The sequence below is a fragment of the Mya arenaria genome, chromosome 1, assembly GCF_026914265.1.
Source record: "Mya arenaria isolate MELC-2E11 chromosome 1, ASM2691426v1".
NCBI classification, from domain to species: Eukaryota; Metazoa; Mollusca; class Bivalvia; order Myida; family Myidae; genus Mya; species Mya arenaria.
The window spans coordinates 26033389-26059407 of NC_069122.1; the positions used below are offsets into that span (position 1 = coordinate 26033389).

General features: G+C 36.8%; 1 protein-coding gene across 4 annotated transcripts in view; it reads right to left on the reverse strand.

The window, feature by feature from the left end:
- Positions 1–26019, reverse strand: part of LOC128237482 (5-hydroxytryptamine receptor 1D-like) — a 267463-nt gene that overhangs the window by 117814 nt on the left and 123630 nt on the right. For 3 of the 4 annotated variants that reach the window (XM_052953092.1, XM_052953161.1, XM_052953224.1), the window contains exon 2: positions 21781–21816. The gene's annotated coding sequence lies outside the window, so the exon portion shown is untranslated. Of the gene's footprint in view, positions 1–5710; positions 5788–21780; positions 21817–26019 lie in introns of those variants that run through there. The other variant, XM_052953280.1, reaches the window with a different exon arrangement.

Here is a 26019-nt window from a genome sequence, read left to right on the forward strand (position 1 = left end):
GTAATCTAAGTGTATTTTATCCATACAGTTCCAGCTACCAGGTAAGAAACCTCTGGGGCATCTTAGTGAATAATTTCAACTTAATGAAAATTTAGATTTTTTTCTTCGTAAATTTTAAATTATCTAATATTACTTGCAATCTTAAACATTGCAAACAGGCAAGAAAGTGTCCTCTAATGGTAGAATTTAAAATAGTGTTTATAGTAATTTAAAGCTGCACTCTCACAGATTGACAGTTTTGACAACCTTTTTTTGTCCCAGACTCGGCTGATTTTGGCAGCAATGCTTTCTTTACAAATAATAAGATTACTCACACTAAAACAGATTTAAATTGTTTGGAAAACTGCCGACATTTTTCATTTTTCTTAAAACGTTACTGTAGTATCACTTTTAGCCATAAAACATCAATTTGCGAACGTAAAACTGAAAAACTGTATCTGATCTTTTGTCAGCAGTCTTATACCACTGGTATTCAGACATTTACGCAATAATTGGCTAATTCCAAAACAAAAAATAAAAATAGTTGTCAACACGGTCAGTCTGTGAGAGTGCAGCTTTAAAAGTAAAATAAGACAATGGGACTTTTCATTCTTGAAGTACAATTTAATGCTAATGACTTACATTTTGTTGTGTTTGAGTCAAGTATCATTTTGCATACATCTCATTTCATGTCATATGTGCGTATTAATTACTATTATATAGACAAAAACATGTTTTTATATAATATATTATTTTATTCGACATGAAATAATTTATAATCCATCCTGTTTCCAAATCATAGTCCATAATGTCATAATATAGATGATTCTTAATGTCCATAATAACGTTCGCAATGTCCATGGTCCAAAGTATCCATAATTGGTTTAAATAGAGCCGAGGAAATTTCCGAAAGACGTAAGGAGGAGTTAAGACATGGTTAAGGCGGAGTTAAGACATGGTTAAGGCGGAGCTATCTATAAATAAAATTAAATTCATCTCGTAAACATGTTGAACTGCGAATGAAAAGTCACCACCATGTACTTTGTAGAATTACGAACTGAAATCTGTCTTCTACACACCGCAATGTAAAACTCGGCATGTGACTTTCACAGAATGACGTCTGTTGAATAGATGCAACGAGAATAAAACTCCAATTGGTACAATGAAAAATGAAAATGTGCAGTGTAAAATGTAAACATACAACCGATGAGTTGGCGGTTGTAAAATGTAAATTGGTAAATCATCAATGTTACAAACCTAAAATACACACATACACGTCTGGACTTTTGGCAACGAATAGCCTCCATAAAACAGCTGTTTGAAGTTAGCTAAACATACGACATTGGACATTGGACATTCAAGATCGAATGTTGTGCTGGCACAACATTGGACATTGGACATTCAAAATTGAAAGTCGTGCTGGCACGACATTGGACATTGGACATTCAAAAATGAATGTCGTGCCAGCACGACATTGGACATTGGACATTCAAAAATGAATGTCGTGCCAGCACGACATTGGACATTGGACATTCAAAATCGATTGTTATGCTGGCCCGGCATTGGACATTGGACATTCAAAATCGAATGTTAAGCTGGCACGACATTGGACATTGGACATTCAAAATTGAAAGTCGTGCTAGCACGACATTGGACATTGGACATTCAAAAATGAATGTCGTGCCAGCACGACATTAGACATTGGACATTGGGATTTCAAAAATGATTCAATGATCGAATGTTGTGCTGGCACGGCATTGGACATTTAAAATCGAATGTTGTGCTGGAACGACATTGGACATTGGACATTCAAAATTGAAAGCCGTGCTGGCACGACATTGGACATTGGACATTGGACTTTCAAAAATGAATGTCGTGCCAGCACGACATTGGACATAGGGATTTCAAAAATGAATGTCGTGCTAGCACGACATTGGACATTGGACATTCAAAATCGAATGTTGTGCTGGCACGACATTGGACATTGGACATTCAAAACTGAAAGTCGTGCTGGCACATTCAAATTAATGTATGACATGTTTTGTGAATGAATGTTTTCTACCGACTTTAAATTAATTCGGATGACATGCAATTTTCGGAATTAATTTTTTTGAGATATTGTCTTAAAATTATTTGAAAAGGGTTAGAGCTCACAAAAGCAATGACTCATTATAAATTTATAAACACCAAGAGAGCATTGTCTTTACGATTCCATCGCAATTTTTGAAACTTAAGAATGATTCAGATAAACATGATGTCACATATGCAGAAAAAGATTCAAATGAATATACTTATGAATGGTCGTGGATTATATGTAGACAAACATTGATAATGCTTTCGAAATGGCATACTTTTAATAAGCTTAATTGTTTACACTCCACTGCTACACATACAGTACCATTTATAAACGAAGTGAAGATAATTATATTCACAATATATGATGACATATGGAAAATATACACATGCATTGATGATTCAAAAAAATATAAATGTAATCGTTCCTTCATCTACTTTATCTGGTTTTACGTATTATAACACGAAATATTGTCAATGAGCCGATTAAGTAACCTATTACTGCCTGTCGACTTATTTTTTATCGACTCAATTAGTCACAACATTCGATTTTGAATGTCCCATGTCCAATGTTGTGCCAGCAAAAAAATCGATTTTGAATGTCCAATGTCGTGCTAGCACGACTTTCACTTTTGAATGTCCAATGTCCAATGTCATGCCAGCACAACATTCGATTTTGAATGTCCAATGTCCAATGTCGTGCCAGCACAACATTCGTTTTTGAATGTCCAATGTCCAATGTCGTGCTAGCACGACTTTCACTTTTGAATGTCCAATGTCCAATGTCGTGCCAGCACAACATTCGATTTTGAATGTCCAATGTCGTGCTAGCACGACATTCATTTTTGAAATTCCAATGTCCAATGTTGTGCTGGCACGACATTCATTTTTGAATGTCCAATGTCGTGCCAGCACAACATTCGATTTTGAATATCCAATGTCCAATGTCGTGCTAGCACGACTTTCACTTTTGAATGTCCAATGTCCAATGTCGTGCCAGCACAACATTCGATTCTGAATGTCCAATGTCCAATGTCGTGCTAGCAGGACTTTCACTTTTGAATGTCCAATGTCCAATGTCGTGCTAGCACGACTTTCACTTTTGAATGTCCAATGTCCAATGTCGTGCCAGCACAACATTCGATTTTGAATGTCCAATGTCCAATGTCGAGCCAGCACGACATTCATTTTTGAAATCCCAATGTCCCAAACCCAATGTCGTGCTGGCACGACATTCATTATTGAATGTCCAATGTCCAATGTCGTGCCAGCACGACTTTCAATTTTGAATGTCCAATGTCCAATGTCGTGCCAGCACAACATTCGATCTTGAATGTCCAATGTCCAATGTCGTGCCAGCACAACATTCGATCTTGAATGTCCAATGTACAATGTCGTGCCAGCACAACATTCGATCTTGAATGTCCAATATCCAATGTCATGCCAGCACAACATTCGATCTTGAATGTCCAATGTCCAATGTCGTGCCAGCACAACATTCGATCTTGAATGTCCAATGTCCAATGTCCAATGTCCAATGTCGTATGTTTAGCTAACTTCACACAGCTCCATAAAACACAACAACTATAATAACAATAATGCTACTAGATGCAATCTGGGGCACATCGTTTAGATGTCCAATTGCTTACTAAATGGCTTCACTTATTGTTTGTAGTTTACTTATACAATTCAGAAGTCACTGATAAATACGTATAACTCGCATTTCCTATATTTCCCGAGCTTTGCCTGGTTATTTTTGTATGCCTAATACCGTTCGAGTTATTCAATTCCAAGCCATACACAACTGGATAACTCTCTCGTAGAATAAATCTACGGGGTGTTTGTTGGGAGATATGTCATTCAACGTAGGAACCTTGTAAGCACGGGCTAATCTTATTTTGAACAGGTTTAGTAGCAGTCGTCTGCAGATATAAATGTTTACGTAATTCAAGGTGATATAGCGACCAGACCAAATGTCTTGGAAAGAAATCGACCAAACCAGGAACATTTTATCAGATGTAAGATTCTCTGTTCCCGTTGCCAATTTTGGAAATGCTTTTTTTCATTAAAGAACAATATCGCTAGACGTCCGACCGCTTGATTTATTTAGGGCTCGCAGCTAATGAAATGTTTACGATGTCGTATATTGTTGTTCACATCATTTAATGTCTGCGTTTTTGTGTTGGCTTTTTTATCTTTACAACTTTCCTAGAAAGTCACTCTTTATGTTCCTGTATACATACAAATCATACAAAGGGTAACCCAGTTTTAAACTCTCAACGCTGATCATGTAGGTAATGCTGGTGAGGATGTAGGCTACCATAACATCAGTGTATTTATAAGGAATGCTGACAACTACAACACACATATCTTGTGATAACATAACTGTGCGGTTGCCTACATAATAATGTTAACATTTGTATTACATTTGTTTCTTTTACTTCGAACTGATGGTCTTCCGACAATGGCAGTGGCAAAAGTGATAATAGTTAACAATTAACAAAACTGTGTTGAAAGGAAACTAGTTACCCCTCCTATCGAGTACACATGTGTCGATGTCTTGCCTATTTAACTACATGTCATGAACCACATCTTGCCTATTTAACTACATGTCATGAACCACATCTTGCCTATTTAACTACATGTCATGAACTACATCTTGCCAATTTAACTACATGTCATGAACCACATCTTGCCTATTTAACTACATGTCATGAACCACATCTTGCCTATTTAACTACATGTCATGAACCACATCTTGCCTATTTAACTACATGTCATGAACCACATCTTGCCTATTTAACTACATGTCATGAACCACATCTTGCCTATTTAACTACATGTCATGAACCACATCTTGCCTATTAACTACATGTCATGAACCACATCTTGCCTATTTAACTACATGTCATGAACCACATCTTGCCTATTTAACTACATGTCATGACTATTATTATTATATATAATTATATTTTTATTATTGGTGTCATTCTACAATTTTAGTTCAACCTATATAAAAGTAATAAACAGAACAGAACAGAACAGTTCTGTTATAAAAGTAATACCAAATGTCACCCACTATAAATATATATATATGAAACGAAGACATAATATAGAGTGGGACACCACGAGAATAAATGGATTCATAAAATGCCTAACTGTAGTCAAGTCAATATTTATTTATTGTCTAATAGCATGTTACATATGAACAAAAGCTATATATAGCTTTTTACCGAGTCAATTCTAACAATAAGCGACCCCAACCAATCATTTCGTTTTTCTCCGAATGCCTTTGTTTGTTTTCTCCTCTGATCAAGTGCAACTATGCTATGGAATGTACCAATTAATGTAAATCAATATCAATATATCTTGAAAAAAGTCATATTTCATCTGAATGAAAAATCAACAAACAAAAATCTACTATTAGGCTGGACCGGTTTCCAAAACATCTAGATAGTTAGTTCGCTGGCTGTGCAATTATCCATAAATCGGTACAACTATATCCTTAATTCGCACTTCCGAGACTTTATGCTAAGGTTTGTAACTTCAAATAGTTGCATTTAATTTTTAAATTGATTCATCCAATACGCTATCATGACCAAGTGTTGCACAATACACACATAACAAACAACACAAATATCACAACATCCAGAATTACCGTGTCGTTAAATGCTGGTCAGTCATTGATTGCAATCACATATCCTAGATATTAATAGTTTTTACTACTTATTCAAGTGCTCGCTATAAATCACAAGCAGTTGATTCATCAAATGCTTCTGATAAAAGTTTGCAGGACAATTGTACTCCCGCTCAATACATTCATCTATTTTGGTCCTTGTAACCGTATCGTCTGCTACAATGTCGTCTGTTGTATTGGAACTTTCCCGCGCTCGGTTACAATCTTAGCCAATAGCTATGTGTCGCTAATCCAATATAATGACGGCATAATGAGCCGTTTTCTGCTCATAAAAGTATCGTAATGGAATCAGGAAATTATATTACTGCTTTTTTCAGGACCAAGGACGTCATAAATAGAAATCATGGGAAAAACCATTCAGCAAAAATATTTGATAAACGTCTTATCACCTACAGCAGGGAGCGATCACCTACAGCAGGGAACGATCATCTACAACAGGGAACGATCACCTACAGCAGGGAGCGATCACCAACAGCAGGTCACCTATACCAGGGAACGATCACCTACAGCAGGGAACGTATTGCCATATTCTGCGACAATAGCGTATTTAATCGTAATGGCATTTTTATTTTTATTTGAATACGCTTCGTAGACGTTGTCTACAGATTTAAATATTCGGAGACATTTATTTCCATTCTATATAGATCAATCCGATCCATAATTAATGTGGCTCCTTAGTTCGACCACTCCTTTACTAAATAGTGCTGCAAGCTTTTTAATTTATTGGATAAATAGTATAAAAATATTACTTCTCAAAGCATGCTTTAGCAGCATGCGGTGGTTGGACTTTGTTTCAATTTCCATTAAATAAATGCCCATGTACAGTGCGAACCGAGCGTTTCAATTTCCATTAAATAAATGCCCATGTACAGTGCGAACCGAGCCTGCTCTTTTAATACTAAGAATTTACTCGACAAGGAATCTTATTGAAGAAAAAAGTCGTCGGCCCCGGACTGAATACAAAAACCGAATTGGATGTTGGAATAATTAAAGAAAATGCGTAGCAATTGCATTTACCTCCTCAACAACTGTTTCGGTATGCCTTGGTAAGGTATAACCAACAACAAAAGTATACCTTTGTCTTTGGCGTTCGCGTTTTTCTTGTGGAAATTGCGATAAACATGTAGTGTAAAACTTGCATTAAAATACTTCCATACTGTGTATAAGTTGAATCAAACTATTTATTTTATATATATTGTTTCCTGCGTCGCTTTGCACGCAAATAAAGACTGTAAATGCCAATTACACATTCATGTCTTCATACACGATTTAATCAATCATAAACCTCAGTGCAAGACAGCACATCCTCAAAGGAATGCTACAAAGACACATGAGATGTGAACAATCAATACAAAATCCAGCTAACTAAGGTTATGATTATGAAGATATAAAATAGTTATGAGAAATGATTACACCTTCCAGAACAAATATTGAAAATGATTAAGATACAAATGCTGAAGAGGTATATCGTTTCAAGATTAAAAAAGGGGAGAGAGATTATTCGGAAGCACAACATTCCTTCCAAATAAACCCACCCCCACACCAGTCTTGGTTTGATGGATGTTTCAAAAGGTGAAACACTGACAAGTGTCGACGATTTGTAGAACACACCTTAGCTGTATTCTAGTTTCAAAACCTCTGATAAATCAATGGAAACTACAAGGACAATCCAAGTACTATAAATTTTAGCCAAGGCACAATATTGCCGGCAAGACAAAAATAAGTCAACAAACATTACACACCTAACAAAATACCGTCATTTGTTGGGGTAACCGCCTTCGCGAACGTTGGTTGGTGTAACCCCTACGCGAACGTTGGTTGGGGTAACCCCTACGCGAACGTTGGTTGGGGTAACCCCTACGCGAACGTTGGTTGGGGAAACTGGATACGCGAACGCTGTTTGGGGTAACCCCTATGCGAACTTTGGTTGGAGCAACCGCCTACGCGACAGTTGGTTGGGGTAACCGCCTACACGAGCGTTTGTTGGGATAACCGCCTACGCGAACCTTGGTTGGGGTAACCGCCTACGCGAACGTTGGTTGGGGTAACCGCCTACACGAATGATGGTTGGGGTAACCGCCTACGCGAACGTTGGTTGGGGTAACCACCTACGCGAAAGTTGGTTGGGGTAACTGCATACACGAACATTGGCTGGGTAAACCGCCAACGCGAACCTTGGTTGGGGTAACCGCCTACGCGAAAGTTGGTTGGTTAACCGCCTACACGAACCTTGCTTGGGGTAACCGCCTATGCGAACGTTGGTTGGGGTTACCGCCTACGCGAACGTTGGTTGGGTTTACCGCCTACGCGAACGTTTGCTAAGAACTCACCGGGAGGTTTAAACCGGTTTACGGGCACTCAAACTCACATTTGCACGAACATGTATTTATTAGTACAAAATTCTTGTTACAGGTCATGGATAACAATACACCTATTGTTCATCGTCACTAGGCATGGATAACAATACACGTATTGTTCATCGTCACTGGGCATGGATAACAATACACGTATTGTTTATCTTCACCAGGGATGGACAACAATGTACGTATTGTTTATCGTCACCAGGGATGGACAACAATATACGTATTGTTCATTGTCACTAGGCTTGGATAACAATACACGTATTGTTTATCGTCACCAGGGATGGACAACAATACACGAGCTGTTTATCGTAACTAAACATCGAAAACAATACACGTGATGTTTATCGTCCCCGGGCATGGCCAATGATACTCATTTTGTTTATCGTCACCAGGCATGGACAACAATACACGCATTCTTCACCAGGCATCGACAACAATACACGTATTGTTTATCGTCACCATTCATGGACAACAATACACTCATTCTTCAACAGGCCTCGACAACAATACACGTATTGTTTATCATCACCAGGCCTCGACAACAATACACGCATTCTTCACCAGGCATCGACAACAATACACGTATTGTTTACCGTCACCAGGCATCGACAACAACACACGTATTATTTATCGCCACCAGGCATCGACAACAATACTCGTATTATATATCGTCACAAGGCATCGACAACATCACAGGTATTATTTATCTCCACCAGGCATCGACAACAATACACGTATTGTTTAATCGTCACCAGGCATCAACAACAATACATGCATTGTTTATCGTCACCAAGCATAGACAACATCACACGTGTTATTTATCGTCACCAGGCATCGACAACAATACACGTATTGTTTTATAGTCACCAGGCATCGACAACAATACCCGTATTGTTTATCGTCACCAAGCATCGACAACAATACACGTAATGTTTTATCGTCACCAGGCATCGACAACAATACCCGTATTGTTTATCGTCACCAAGCATCGACAACAATACACGTATTGTTTTATCGTCACCAGGCATCGACAACAATACACGTGTTGTTTGTCGTCACCAGGCATCGACAACAATACACATATTGTTAATCGTCACTAGGCATCGATAACAAAGTATAATGGAATATGAACCATACAAACGACTGTACTCCTTTCAATGAGAATAAATTTGCGAGAAAATCGATGGCTAATACGACTCGTCATAATGAATACGTCTAGTGTAAACCTATTGATTTTATAGTTATTTAAAAACACGTTATTACAGCATCATATCAACAACTATCGTTGGCAAGTTGTAACGCGGAAGTATGGTCTAAAATTAGATAAATTAGGTGATATAGTAGCCTCACAAATTGACTAAAACAGAAATCGACCAAAAGAAACGTTTGATCAGATCCACAATTTACCATTGCATTTTTGAAATATAGTCCTTCATCAAGGTACAATATCTTAACATGGCCTGCCGCTTGATTTATAATTAGCTTGCAGCTAATCAAATATTTACGACGCCGTATATTGTTGCCTCGTATTATTTGGTGTTTGCATTTTGGGGTGGCCCATAAATAACATTTTTTACATTTTGTTGCTGATTACTTCTACGTAGATCGATCTCGAATTGCACCCAAATAGCTTCATAAACCATATATCAGTCAGTCTTTTTTTACAAAGGCTAAATTGTTAAACTGTTGTCAGTAGTAAAAGGTAGCATATGCTTGGTGTTTGTATTTTTGACTAATAACAATCGCGGATTTTTCAAAAAGTCTGTCCATTCCGTAGAGAGATTCTTAGGAATACACGAAAACGATCTTCAAAAAATAGTCCGGGCTGCGTCTGCCTGCGGTCGCTCTATTTTCAAAGGTTCGCCAAAAGTGAACCCAAATACAAGATGCCTATATTTTCTGCCATTTTGCTGCAAACATATTTCATACAGTTCAATGTTAACACATGTCCAAATAATCGGCAATACAAAACAACGCAATACCTAGAGGGTAATTGTTTGTTTCAGTGTAAGATCGTAAAATATTTCACCGAGTGAGCACCAAAAGAGAATATTTCGCGAGTGGCAGTTTGGTTTCGCGTCATTTCTTATTTTCGTTGCAGCGTATTTTAATTGGCGATATTCCTTTGACAACTTTGAATTTTGAGCGCATAAGTTTAAATTGACCTGTTTATATATTTTCTTCTGAGATCCCTGTATACAAGGAAAAAGTTTAAATCAGATTATTCAACTGTCATTGAACAATTTATACAAAGTCTCTCGGAGGAATAAACAAACCTTCCTGTCTCTTTTGCTAGAGTTTGCCAAGAAACCGTAATAGAAGTCAGAAACATTGTCTGTATAATTCTCTAACGTAATATCGTGCATTAACATACTTTATGACTCTGATTTACGAGAGACGTATATGATATGTCACGAGTCGTCATATAAAACACAATTTTATGAAAGGAAACAAGACAAGTATTAATACTGACAGATTTAGCTTGACGCTGCTTGTTTGTTGTTTAAGTCATTGATTGACTAACAATGCGTTACTATTGACTAACAATGCGTTACTATTGCGTGGAACAGTCTCAACAAACAGATGTAAAGCAAGGCACATAACTCGTCCACGTAATTTCTACCGGTTAGTTCATCATGTAATGTCTGCATGCAATATATCATGTAAAATATTGAAATGTGTCAACAAAATGTATTTCACTGTTTATGACATTTCTTTGGCTTTGTCCTGCCTTATGCCACGTATCATTGTTATTTATGAAGCACACATCACACTGTTTGCATCACAATTACTTACAATTATTTGATTTCGAGATATATGCTCACTGTATTTGTTTTATTCCGTTCTAGATATCCAATTTCAAGCGGTACACGACTGGACAGCTCTCTCGAAGGAAAATAAATCTACGAGAGATTTGGTGGAAGATATGTCACTCAACGATCTACTCTTGTAAGCATGGGCTAATCTCATTTTGAACATGTTTAGAAGCTGTTGTCTGGAGGTATATTTATTTACGTAAAGCGACCAGACAAAATGTCTACGAAGGAAATCAACCAAAAAAGTAACATTTTATCAGATCTGCGATTCTCTGTTCCCGTTGCCAATTTGGAAATGCCTTTTTCATTAAAATACACTAGCGCTAGATGTCCGAGCGCTTGGTTTACACTGGGCGCGCATCTGGTGAAATACTCAGGTCGTCTTGTCCTTATTTTGAATGTTGGCTGTTATGCTTGCTTTTCTGGAAGCTATTTTCTTACATACCCAATTGATTCAATAAAAAAAATATTCAAACAAAAAGTAATGCATTTTGTATATTAACAATAAAGATGTCTTGTATAAACAGAATACATCATTATAATTATGGGTTTTTTTTAAATAATCACATTGCTTTTTTATAAATATAAATAATTTTTACAACACACGCAGAAGGAATGGAACCGAAATGATGGCAATTCTAATTAGTTGATTTTACAATGAAAAATAAAAAAAGAAAATATATTGTTTGTCGATTTCTATATGAAAGTAAGCAATCATATATTAATAGTCCCCCTACTTAAACTATAAACTACACTATACTACTCTGATAACGACAGAGAACAAGTTTCCTTCAATAAAGCTATGTTCGGTCGAATGCTATCAAAGATTTAATAATAGTATAACACATTTCAGTTTGAAGGCACTCTATCAAAGATGGGCAAACTATTTAAGGAAAATTGAGTTTCTAGTCGGAATGCCTTATTGCCAATAATGAATAGTATTCACACCGAGATAATTAAAGTTTGCAGTAAACCGAAAAAGTCTTAACAAGTGAAGGTCATGCATGACAACACGGTCAAATCAATTACCTACTACTTCAGTATTTGAGATTAGTTTCACAACCATTGATGATTGGGATTGCTGGGGTATTGATATGGTTTGGAAAAATAAAAATAAAGATATTCTGAAAGAAAGTAATTAAATACATTTATTTTAAATGTCAGGTTGCAGCTACTTGCTTAAACTTTCACAGGCAGCTCTCTGCCAAGTTCAAAGTGTCAAAGAACTGCGCCTTGTGTTCCTGTTCAAATACAGTTGAATTGCATTGTTCAATTAAAGATTCCTTAAAACACTTCAAAGAAGCACTTTAAACTTCACTGTTTTTTTTGTTTGTTTTGTTTTTAGAAATTTTACATCAGGCAATAATGACAAAGTAAGTGAAACCACAGTATGTGAGTGAAACTGAATGTAAAGAAACAACTCCACAAAGGTGAAATGACAAAAGGAAACTTTTACAACAAGTGATCAATTAATTTGTAGTAATTATCAAAGGCAAAGAAATATTACTATTTTGGAAGGAAGAAATTAATAATATATATTATATTCTCTTATTGTCTAAAAGTCATCAAAGCTGATAGAATTAAGCACAATTTTTTAAAAGACTTTGGAGGAAGTTAAATTTAATTTAATAATTGTCTCGAAAACATATTTTTCCAATGACATATTTTGTTCTGCAAGTGCAATTACAGTATGACATGACAGTGTATCATAAGAATATGATAAATCATGACATAAAATAATTCTGTATAATGAAAATGTTAAGAGGTTTTCAAAGCAAACTATATGTGAATACATTTTTTCGTACTTGCGTCTAAAAATTTCGCCAACTTAGACCTGCTAAAAAAAAACCTGAATACAACCAAAATCCTCCTGAATTTTCAGCCTTTTGAACAAGTCCCTCTGAATGGTCTCCAGAAAATATGGCATGTATGCGTCTTAAAGCCTCACAGATTAAAAGTTTTGACAACTTATTAATTTTTTGTCTTGGAACGAGCCAATTTTTGCGAAAATCCATGGAAACCAGTCATATAAGACTGCTGACAAAAATTAGATCGCAGATTTTTATATTTAAGTTCAAAAATTGATGTTTTATGCATTTTTCTTAAACCGTTAGTAACGGTTTAAGCCATAAAACATTAATTTTCGAACGGAAATATGAAAATCTACGATCTGATTTTTTGTAAGTAATCCCATATATCATTGGTTTGTAGATATATATACGCAAAAATTTCCTCTTCCTAAGACAAAAAATAAAAAAGTTGTAAAAATGGCATATCTGTGAGAGTGCAGCTTTAAGTAGGCTATTTACAGTTTGTAGGACAGCAATACAATTCCATCTTAATGTATGCATTGATAAATCTCTCACTTTTATCTCAAAGCCTTGCTCTTCTGTTGAAGCTGCAACAGACCTACACATATCACAACACCCAACATTACCATGCAAGTGAATCGTGTTCAGTCATCCAAATTAATCACGAAGTGTAATTTAAAATGAATTTAAAGAAATAATTACTAATGCTGTACAATACCATTGTTCTAATAAACATTTTTTCGGAAGCTGGTCATACAATTCCATCTTAACATATGCAATGTCGTCTGGTTGTATTGGAACTCTCCAGCGCGGCCTAACAATTTTAGCCAACAGTAAATTATAGCTAATCCGATATAATGAGAGCATAATGAGCCGTTCTCTGCTCATAAAAGCATCATGATTGAATCAGGAAATTGAATTACTGCTATTTTAAGATAGAGGTTGATATAAAAGGACATTATGAGAAAATGAATTAAGTGTGGTGCCTAACACATTTTGCTTTAAGCGTGGTGCATTACACCATCTTGTATAATACACCTCTCGCATTAATCTTGATGCATAACACGATCTTGTATAATACACGTTTTGCATTAAGCGTGATGCATTACACGATCTTGTATAATACACGTCTCGCATTAAGCTTGATGCATTACACGATCTTGTATAATACACGTCTCGCATTAAGCTTGATGCATTACACGATCTTGTATAATACACATCTCGCATTAAGCTTGATGCATTACACGATCTTGTATAATACACGTCTCGCATTGAGCGTGGTGCATTACACGATCTTGTATAATACACGTCTCGCATTAAGCGTGGTGCATTACACGATCTTGTATAATACACGTCTCGCATTAAGCGTGGTGCATTACACGATCTTGTATTATAAACGTCTCGCATTAAGCGTGATGCATTACACGGTATTGTATAATACACGTCTCGCATTAAGCGTGATGCATAACACGATCTTGTATAATACACGTCTCGCATTAAGCTTGATGCATTACACGATCTTGTATAATACACGTTTCGCATTAAGCGTGATGCATTACACGATCTTGTATAATACACGTGTATAATACACCTCTCGCATTGAGCGTGGTGCATTACACGATCTTGTATAATACACGTCTCGCATTGAGCGTGGTGCATTACACGATCTTGTATAATACACGTCTCGCATTAAGCGTGGTGCATTACACGATCTTGTATAATACACGTCTCGCATTAAGCGTGGTGCATTACACGGTATTGTATAATACACGTCTCGCATTAAGCGTGATGCATTACACGGTATTGTATAATACACGTCTCGCATTAAGCGTGATGCATTACACGATCTTGTATAATACACGTCTCGCATTAAGCTTGATGCATTACACGATCTTGTATAATACACGTCTCGCATTAAGCGTGATGCATTACACGATCTTGTATAATACACGTCTCGCATTAAGCGTGATGCATTACACGATCTTGTATAACACACGTCTCGCTTTAAGCGTGGTGCATTACACGATCTTGTATAATACACGTCTCGCATAAAGCGTGGTGCATTACACGATCTTGTATAATACACGTCTCGCATAAAGCGTGGTGCATTACACGATCTTGTATAATACACGTCTCGCATAAAGCGTGGTGCATTACACGATCTTGTATAATACACGTCTCGCATTAAGCGTGGTGCATTACACGATCTTGTATAATACACGTCTCGCATTAAGCGTGGTGCATTACACGATCTTGTATAATACACGTCTCGCATTAAGCGTGGTGCATTACACGATCTTGTATAATACACGTCTCGCATTAAGCGTGGTGCATTACACGATCTTGTATAATACACGTCTCGCATTAAGCGTGATGCATTACACGATCTTTTATAATACACGTCTCGCATTAAGCGTGGTGCATTACACGATCTTGTATAATACACGTCTCGCATTAAGCGTGGTGCATTACACGATCTTGTATAATACACGTCTCGCATTAAGCGTGGTGCATTACACGATCTTGTATAATACACGTCTCGCATTAAGCGTGGTGCATTACACGATCCTGTATAATACACGTCTCGCATTAAGCGTGGTGCATTACACGATCTTGTATAATACACGTTTCGCATTAAGCGTGGTGCATTACACGATCTTGTATAATACACGTCTCGCATTAAGCGTGGTGCATTACACGATCTTGTATAATACACGTCTCGCATTAAGCGTGGTGCATTACACGATCTTGTATAATACACGTCTCGCATTAAGCGTGGTGCATTAAACGATCTTGAATAATACACGTCTCGCATTAAGCGTGGTGCATTACACGGTCTTGTATAATACACGTCTCGCATTAAGCGTGATGCATTACACGGTCTTGTATAATACACGTCTCGCATTAAGCGTGATGCATAACACGGTCTTGTATAATACACGTCTCGCATTAAGCTTGATGCATAACACGATCTTGTATAATACACGTTTAGCATTAAGCGTGATGCATTACACGATCTTGTATAATACACGTGTATAATACACGTCTCGCATTAAGTGTGGTGCATTACACGATCTTGTATAATACACGTCTCGCATTAAGCGTGGTGCATTACACGATCTTGTATAATACACGTCTCGCATTAAGCGTGGTGCATTACCCGATCTTGTATAATACACGTCTCGCATTAAGCGTGATGCATAACACGATCTTGTATAATACACGTCTCGCATTAAGCTTGATGCATTACACGATCTTGTTTAATACACGTCTCGCATTAAGCGTGGTGCATTACACGATCTTGTTTAATACACGTCTCGCATTAGCGTGGTGCATTACACAATCTTGTATAATACACGTCTCGCATTAAGCGTGGTGCATTACACGATCTTGTATAATACACGTCTCGCATGAAGCGTGATGCATTACACGGTCTTGTATAATACACGTCTCGCATTAAGCGTGGTGCATTACACGATATTGTTTAATACACGTCCCGCATTAAGCCTGGTGCATTACACGATCTTGTATAATACACGTCTCGCATTAAGCGTGGTGCATTACACGATCTTGTTTAATACACGTCTCGCATTAAGCGTGGTGCATTACACGATCTTGTATAATACACGTCTCGCATGAAGAGCGTGGTGCATTACACGATCTTGTATAATACACGTGTTGCATTAAGCGTGATGCATTACACGATCTTGTATAATACACGTCTCGCATTAAGCGTGATGCATTACACGATCTTGTATAATACACGTCTCGCATTAAGCGTGATACATTACACGATCTTGCATAATACACGTCTCGCATTAAGCGTGATGCATTACACGATCTTGTATAGTACACGTCTCGCATTAAGCGTGATGCATTACACGATCTTGTTTAATACACGTCTCGCATTAGCGTGGTGCATTACACGATCCGAAGATACTTCGCACGGTATTGCTAGTGGTTGTCCCTTTCCTCAGAGGGGTACGACTCAACATATTTACAGCAAATAGATAAGACATACTGCACAAATGGGTGTTACTATTGAAGATGTTTTATGTACAACAAAGGCGATATAACGAATAATTATTTTGTCGCTAGAGTTTGACATCAGTATTTTGAACTCGTAAAATTGTCGGGGGCCTGTACAATCTTTACAAAGCCATTTAAGAACAGTGTTAATTACTTCAAGATATTACAAATACCCTCCAGTTGGGCTGCAGGAATCTAATCAGCTCTTAAATTACCAGATGCATCAGTTTGTTTTCTATTTTATGGCTATACATTGACAAGGGGGTCGTTAATGTCAACTAGAACCGCAACACTCGACTAAGGATTAAAAGGTTTTTTATGATTTCCCTGTATAAATATGTGAAAACCATTCTTAGGACAAAGTTTAAGGCATTAAAGCACAATTTATATCGACCTTTATCTTTAAGACAACAAGTTTGACTAATCAACTTTAAGTAAACAATAACATCTGCTAATGAAATTATATGTAGGAGGCTCACTGGAATTATATTTAGGGTTCAATGGAGTGAAGGTCGAGGCAGTTTTTTTACTAATTAAAGACGGTTTCGCTTAATACAATCTATGAAACTTGGCATAAAGTAGGTCACTGCTGCTGAAAATAGAAATTGGTTACTACATGTAATCAATAACTTGAATAATGACGTATAGGGATTATTTGTTTTATTTGGCGATGTCATGTGAAGACGTAGGTGAGTTCAACATATATATAACAAGGGGATTACCGGGAAATTAGAAAACAAAATTAAGCTCAGTAACTTCAGTTAAGAATGCTGTGAAGAAAATGTTTAGACTTGGTATATTACAATCTCATATGTAGCGAGGATTTGAGGGCGGAGGGAACAAGAGGACACTGCTTGTTTTAGTTCCACCAAACTCAAAAACACCGGTTTCGTTGCATAACGGCGTCCTTCAATCTAGATTCAAAGCGTTAAAGAAATGGACAGATCGCTCATAGTAAAAATAAATCTACGAGAGACTCTGTGGAAAGCATTTCAATCCCAGTTCCACTCTTATATGTAATATCTCATTTCAATCCCAGTTCCACTCTTATATGTAATATCTCATTTTAAACATGTTAGTAACATTTTAGTAGCCGTTGTCTGTAAACATATACAAGCGTAATACAAAGAAATATTTATATAGCGATCAGACACAATGACTTAATAAGAAATCTACCAAGAAAGGAACATTTTACCAGATCTACGATTCTTTTTTCCCGTTGCCAATTTTGGAAATGCATTTTTCATTAAAGAATCATATCGCTAGATGTCCGACCGCTTGATTAATCACATGCAGCTAATGAAATGTGCGACTGCAATGAGTAAATGTAGATTGATGGACCCTCGACTTTGTATATATTGAATAAAGAGTTCTTACTTTTCTGTTGCATATGTCTTCAAACGTATGAGAGCCAGACTCGTGAAACTTTACAGGAATGTTAACCAGCAGGGGAATGTATGGGCATGGGCTTTATTGTGTGGCTGCATACAGTATAAATTGAATTATGGCCAATGACTCAGTTAGGAAATTAAAATAAAACAAGGACTCTGTGTCAACCTTATCTAGATCCATTTATGAGTCAGAGTCATGACTTAGCTCGCTCTATTTTCTGTAGATCGTCAAAATGAGCTCAATCATATACTCGTACATTTACATAGAGCCACACGGTGATAGTAAACTGTTAGGCTTGGAATATATATCAACGTACACCAAATGCACTGCTTATTGGCAAATCAAACGAATATCTCACGACAAACCATTTAACATACATACAAAACGACAGATCACACCTCAATATAAAGCTACATGAGCGATGAGATAACTACTCTAAAGTAAATACAGTTTTTTCAAGACGCCGGACTTCCTTTGTCAACCATCGCGTTCTTAAGGGCGCCTGCTGATTCAATGTTTTTTTTATTTAAATCCGATGTAATGAAAACAGTGAAGTAGATGCAACATGTAGAACCTCTTATTCTCAAAGTGAAGAAAATACAAATATAAATACCTAATGGTTTTCAGGAAGCCATACAAGATTAAGTATATTCCATGGCCGAGAGTGTAAGATAGGTTCATTCCGACCCGAGCGTAGGGTGTTTTGCGGAAACGAGGTTTACCGAGTTTCCGCAAAACACCCTGCGCGAGGGTCGGGATGAACCTATCTTACACGAGCGGCTATGGTAGATGCTTTTTCTCCCACCTCAGTTAAACAAAATTAAGTAAAAATGTATTTTTTTTGCCGGAACTCTTTTGTGCTTAGTGAAAATAATTGCGTACGGATATGCAATAATTCGTGGTTGTCATGGATATTCGCGCAGTGATTCAGAGTATGTAAATGGTCTGATCGGTCTTTAACTAATTCTAAGAAGAGTGAAGCATTATTTCTTGAAAGGTGCGTGAAAACTGTTTTCTGGTGACATTTAAAGCGAAAAATAATTAACTCGCGTTCTAAATATTGCCACCAGACAAGGTTTCCTTGATGCGCTACAGACGACGGTCTTCAACAAGGGAGGTAATTACAATTTGGTGACCATTAAAAGAAGTTCCATACGGGCATTTTATCTTCGCCCGTGGGCAAGATAAGAATTTCTAGCATGGTTAAATTAATGGAATTACTTATCTGAGGTGGGAGAAAACTCCATCAATCATGTGACAGTATATTCCACGTCAACGGAAGGAAATATGCCTCCTTAAATCATCCGTTTGTATGAAACAGACATGTCTAAATAAATCACGTAAGCTAGTGTAAATCAGCCTGCCAAGAGCGGTAAAGACATTTCTAATCCCATTGGTAAATCTGAAACATAACTGTTGACAGTACATTTTGAGTATTCGGAAAGTTGGTAATGTAGTTCGAAATTGCGTGTCGGTTGAAGAAAAATCATGTTTGATATAAACAAATGCTTTCCTCGAGTTTTCGTCTGATATTCTGAGAACCAAATACTTGTACGTCAAGATGTTTATGTTTACTTTTGAAGACGAACAAGCCAGTTGCAACAACACAAGGCCCCGATTTCCCGAAACTTCTTAAGCTTAACATGGTTAAATAGCTTATTTCAATTAGCCGAAATACATACTTACACATACAAAATTGAATTTTGATAAATGAAAAATATTTTATTGTGATTTTCATAAAAATAATTCCTTACTAAGTATAAAAACCCTTTAAGAAATACATATTATTCAAATTATTCAAAAACAAATATAGTGAGCTTAGCTTAATCCTGTTATAAGGGACTTAAGAAGTTTCGAGAAATTGGGGCAAGGTTAGGTCAATCGACAATCCAACAAAGTTTAATGCGTTTTTGTGACGTTATACATGGCTCATTCAACTTAGCAATATATCTGCATCTATTTATAATGTTATTTAGAAACCTCTTTCTCATAAAAACTTCCTGAATGGGTGTATTGCAGAACATTAACCCAAAAAATACTGTACGAAGCATGCGCCTATGTTACTATGGTCATGACAGAGCTCGAAGAATTGGGACCATGTTTTCATGTTGCGAAATCTTAGAAACTTGTCCAAAAAGCATTTTGATTATTAATTCTAGATGTCGCATTGTTCCTGGAAAACTTCTGTCCGATCAATATAATATTTGAAAGCGCAGAAAATGCATCGCCGGAGAAGGACGTGTCAATCTAATGGACTGTTGTTGGCATGGATACCGTTATATTATAATGTGTTTTTAAAATCTCAGGAAACATGAATATACATAAAAAAGGTTGCAACACAATAATCATCAGACGAAAAGTCAGCAAGTAATAGGGAACATGACCTACATATCTACATCAAACATGACCTATATATCTACATCAAACATGACCTACATATCTACATCAAACATGACCTACATATCTATATCAAACATGACCTACATATCTACATCAAACATAACTTACATATCTACAGTAAAAATATTCGGTAAAAATATATTGAAATATTTTTTTCAAACTACCAACTGCTCCTGTAAAAGCTCTTCACAAGTGTGTTCTAAATAAAAACTGGAGCTCTTGGCCCGGACAACATTTGTAACGATTTGGTTACAGCTTGTTTGAAGCAACACCAGCTAAATAGGGTCCAAATAACTCGCACTCTTTTTGGAAAGCTGAAATTCTGAACATAAAAACCTTTCATGTCCTGAAATAGTCATTGTAAACGTTTTGCTAACAGCAAACTCAGGATTGTACATTTGATGGTTTTACTACCTGTGTAGAGTACTTAACAGCATAAAATGGAGAGACATGGAGAGTGGCAATAACGGTTAATGGAGCTAATGGAAATAATAAGTAAAATATAAGGGCAATTACATGTGTTGGTTTCGATGCTTTGTTCAAAAAAGAACACGTGGTTAATGAAAATTAAATCGTTGACACGTGTCATTGTTTACCTATACAACTTAATATATCAAAATGCACTTGTCTATTTAATGTCGGCAATACGTCATTCAAATAATGCACCACTGTAGTTTGTGCCAATAAGAAAAACCTAATGTCTATTATATGCTTTCCAGTTCGTTACGGATATTAATTACTTAAATAAAAACGATAGCTCACTGTTTCAAACAGTTAAATAACATTTTGATATTTTTCACTGTTTCGAACATTTAGGACATTTAGGGCCTCTCTTAATTCCAAATCACACGCCACCAGGGCATGGACAAACATTCAATGACGTCACTTACGAAATTAATTTACGTTCGCATTCATTTTTTGTGCCTGTTTCTGTAAAACGACCATTGACTGTCATTTGATATTCTTTTCAGGCATATAATAGAATGAAAAAACAACAAAACATTTCAGTGTAAAAATGCAGTATATCTCACCTCGTGATAACCAAAAGTAAATATTCCACTCGTGGCTACGAGTGTAAAAATAGCTTTTGGTGCTCACTCAGTGAAATATAGCACGATCATACACTGAAACAATCATTTTTTCTCCATGCTTAATAGCACGTATTGTCATACGATATTGGGCCGCAAACATATAGCTAGTCATATTTTCTGATTGCTCACCTAAGAAGGCCCTGTCTGTGACTCGTGTCTTTATGTCTGAAATAAAACAAAACAAGGTTGATTGTCAGTTGTGCAAAATGTTTGTGAATGTGAAGGAATCAATGATAGATAAATAGCACTCGATTATCCCATTATTATATAAACAATATACACACATATATAATGCATAACTTTTGGAAAACTCCGTAACATATATGAGTATTTATTAAAGGCAAGACCGAATAGTACGTTTCCCATCTTCATAATAAACAAACATGCTTTAACTATAAAGCGTTTATTCAATTGATAAACAAAAACATAAAATACGCATTCAAACATAGTATCAACAACATGGAGACACAAAAATGTTTAAATCCATTTTGATCTTGTGTCTCGGACGCATTCCCATCCCTAATGTTGTTTGTTCGAACTATGTGATATTTTGTAAGGATTATCAAATATCTTTCGATTTATAAACATAAATCAAATAAACTAATATGTAAATGGTGGTTTAATTACGGTTATTTTACTATCAAACGCGTTGAATTGTATCATATAGAGCACTGAATATTAAATATAAGTTAAGAATGCTGGAGAGTTATACAGATAAACAGAAAGTTTAATTGAAGTGGTAGACAATATGTTCGTTAAAACACTAAGACAATGGTAATATTCTTGCAACATCAAAACTAAACAATTTAGATATTAATCATCGTATTTATTTAAATCCCCATGCTGTAAGATAACCGGGACTATGTTCAATATTATGACCTTGACCTATAATCAAAGGGGCCAACAATAGTGATATAATGCCCATCTCTCCTTACCAAGTTTTAGGACCGTATGTTCAAGCATTTTCATTATATTGATTATGCTTCGTTTTTGTGTTCAAAGCCACTGTGACATTGACTTTTGTTCTTTTGACCTCCATATCAATATGGGCAATCTCATGGGCGTGAACAACCTATCAGCGACGTATGAGGACCGCAGGACCAAGCATACTCTAGTTACCAATCAGACAAATCTCCTGTGTTCAAGGTTACCACGAACGCGACTTTTGAGCTACTGACCTCAAAATTAATATATGCATCATTTGCTTTTCATGATAAACTCCCCTACCGAGATTGAGGACCGTAGGCTAAATTATATTATTTTAATCATTCAGTCAAGAAGCTTATTTTCAAGGTCACTGTGAACGTGACCTTTCACTTACTGACCACACATCAATATGGTACACTGTAGGTCATAACCTTCCTCCACACCAAGTTTGAAAACCCTTGGACCTTAGGACAAAGTATTCTTAAGTTATCAAACTGACAGACGTTTTGGAGTTTAACATCACGACCGTGACCTTTGATCTATTGACCTCATAAGCAGTTATTTGCATGTCAAGACGAACCTCCCAATTAAGTTTGAGGACCTTAGTCTCACGCATTCTTTAGTTTTCAATCAGACAATCTCCTTGAAGGAGAACATAAAACTGTTGTTTTTTAAGAGTTTGTGTGTTGATTTTTTAAAACCCATTTTTGGCACTTTAGAAATTCCCTAAACATTTAAACTAAATTTGATTCTTCATGCTTTTGTTAATTGCGTCTGAAAAAAACGCTCTCCAGTCCTGCTATACAGGTCTAAATACATTAAACCAAGCTCATAAGTCATTATATTCAGCAATTGTTTCTGAGTTTACACGATCAAAACTTTTGTGAAACGTACTTTCGATTAAACAAATCTATTTTTTTAGCTTTTCATTTTTGTTCGAATTTTATTCTTTTTCATTAAAAAGCGTGTTTGTCATAAAACGTGCAGAACCCTTATACGTAGTACATATTAGTGTCCGTCGGCCAAAGGTAATAAGTGGCGGATCCAGGACTTTCTAAATGGGGGGGGGAAACTATTTATAAACATATCAAATTTTTTTTGAATGCATTATTTTAATCATATAATGACATGGAATTAACATTTGTCTTCACTGTCAATGATGTATTGCAGAACAATTGAATTAAAAAGATAGCATTCACTCATCTAAGATAAACCTTTCAAAAAACAACAAAGATATCTAGCCGTTTTGGGGAATCGAATCAAGGACGGCGGATTAACAGGCTAAGTCGTTACCCACTCGCCCACCTGAGACACACACATATATATATATATATATATATATGCAGTAGAATAAATGCTAAATAAACCTACAGTTTATTGATTGCATTCAACGATACTGTTGGTACCTCGGATGTCATTGTTATTTAATTTAACTGAAGTAAAAACAACAAATTCCAAAAAGGGTTTCAAATAAATTATTATGTTTTGATATACAAAGGCTCTAGAATAATTCCGAGAACTAGACGATAATAAAGGCCGAAATGGAAGGTTTCAAGGCGGAAACGTTTGGAATTTCAACTTTTGTTAAATGCACGTCATGCACACACATATCTTGTTGACACACAATGACATTATTAAAAGCAATGACGAACATATAATGTGCACATGTTAACAGTTCAAAACAACTTGTATTTCTGGTATATGATATATTCCGAAAACAGTTACGCGTATAACTGCAGCCATATTTGTCTACTGTTGATCAGCTGTCTGTGTAAAATGCGGCGCCGATTTTTTTATCGAATGTATGGGCCCCGATGTCATTTTTAAGAGACTTTTTCGTTTCGTATACTATACTATACTCGATAATCAGGTTCAATTGTTTATTTGCTCAAATGCTTATACATGTATAAAATTTAAATCGTGACAAAACAACTTCTTTTTACAGTTAAATCAACAAAGATGTGCCCAAAAAAACATTACTTGCCGACCCGCTGGGGAGGGGGCACGGGCCCTCTGCCCCCCCCCCCTCCCCTGTAGAGCCGCCACTGGTAATGGTTGTGTCAACCTGACTGTAGATTTAAGTGCCACATTAAATACATTTGATGCATTTTAAAACAGTTTCGATTCGTATTGCATATGTGATCAATATCCATTAGACACATATTTGCCACATTTACAAAGGAATCGACGTATAATGGTCCACAAACCTATCGTAAGGGTGAATATCGAATCCCTTATTATGTTTGTTCTGATACGTGTTTTGAAACAAATAGCTCGGTTGGAAATACTAAACAGTTTAGACTACGTTTGTTTCAATTTGCACATTGAAATCTTAATTCAAGAATTGACACGCACTTAGAAGTAAACTAATTAAGCTGATTGAATGATATTTGTTCGTACCCCTGTGTTATCTGTTTGTGATAAGGAAATGGGTATATTAATTATTCTTATTTATTAAAAATATTTTCAACCAAACAACATTAGGTTTCAACCAAATAAACAATGCGATTCTGATGCTAAAATTAGAATCAATCGTCATGTGATTGCCGAGTAGAAAAATCACTTATTTAAAAGGCCCGGTCACACCGCCCGAACTTTGTTGGAGCGTTCCTTGAACGGTAGGGAGAGGGGACCGAATTTCGACAACGCTCGTCACCGCGCACAAAAATGGGGAAAAAATCGAAAACACGGGCGTTGACTTAGCGGTGCACCGCTGAAGCCGGCGTTGCTATAGCGTTGGCTTAACGGTAGCGAGCGTTGGTTTAGCGGTGACGCGAGCGTTGATAGAGCGGCGTTCTGTGCATGCGGGCGTTGGCTCGGCGGGGGTTTAAAGTTGGTTTAGCGGCATACCGCTTTTGACTACGGAGCTGAACGGATCGCTTTGATAGAAGTTCTGATAGATTGTAGATCTGAGCATCTGAGGATAAGCCATCGCCTGATAGGTCAATGTAGGTGAACTTGTAGTCAGCATCCACCATGGCAAACAGGATCACGCTGTAAAAGCCTTTGTAGTTGTAGAATTCTGAGCCAGAGTTACGAGGAGCTTTACAGGCCACGTGCTTGCCATCAATGGCACCAACTGTGTGGGGAAAGTTCCATCTCTGGGACCATTGGTCAGCCAGGTCTCTCCATCCTTGTTAGTTGTTGGGCAAAACAAGAGTTCATCTGTGTACTCCTCAATGATGGCCTTTACAACTTCTCTGACTACCACACTGATGGTGTTGTGGGGAACCCTCCAGGCGTATTGCATGTTTCTGTAGGTGTTACCAGAAGCCAGGTGCCGTAGGGTGATTGCCATTTTGAGACCAGGTTCCAGGCTTGCTCGGTAATTGGTGTCTTGCTTGGTCAATCTGGGGGTCAGCCTCTGTACAACTTCATCAAACATTGCTGGTGGCATCCTCATGAAGTGCTGGAAGGCTCGTGGATCCTCATTCCTCAGCT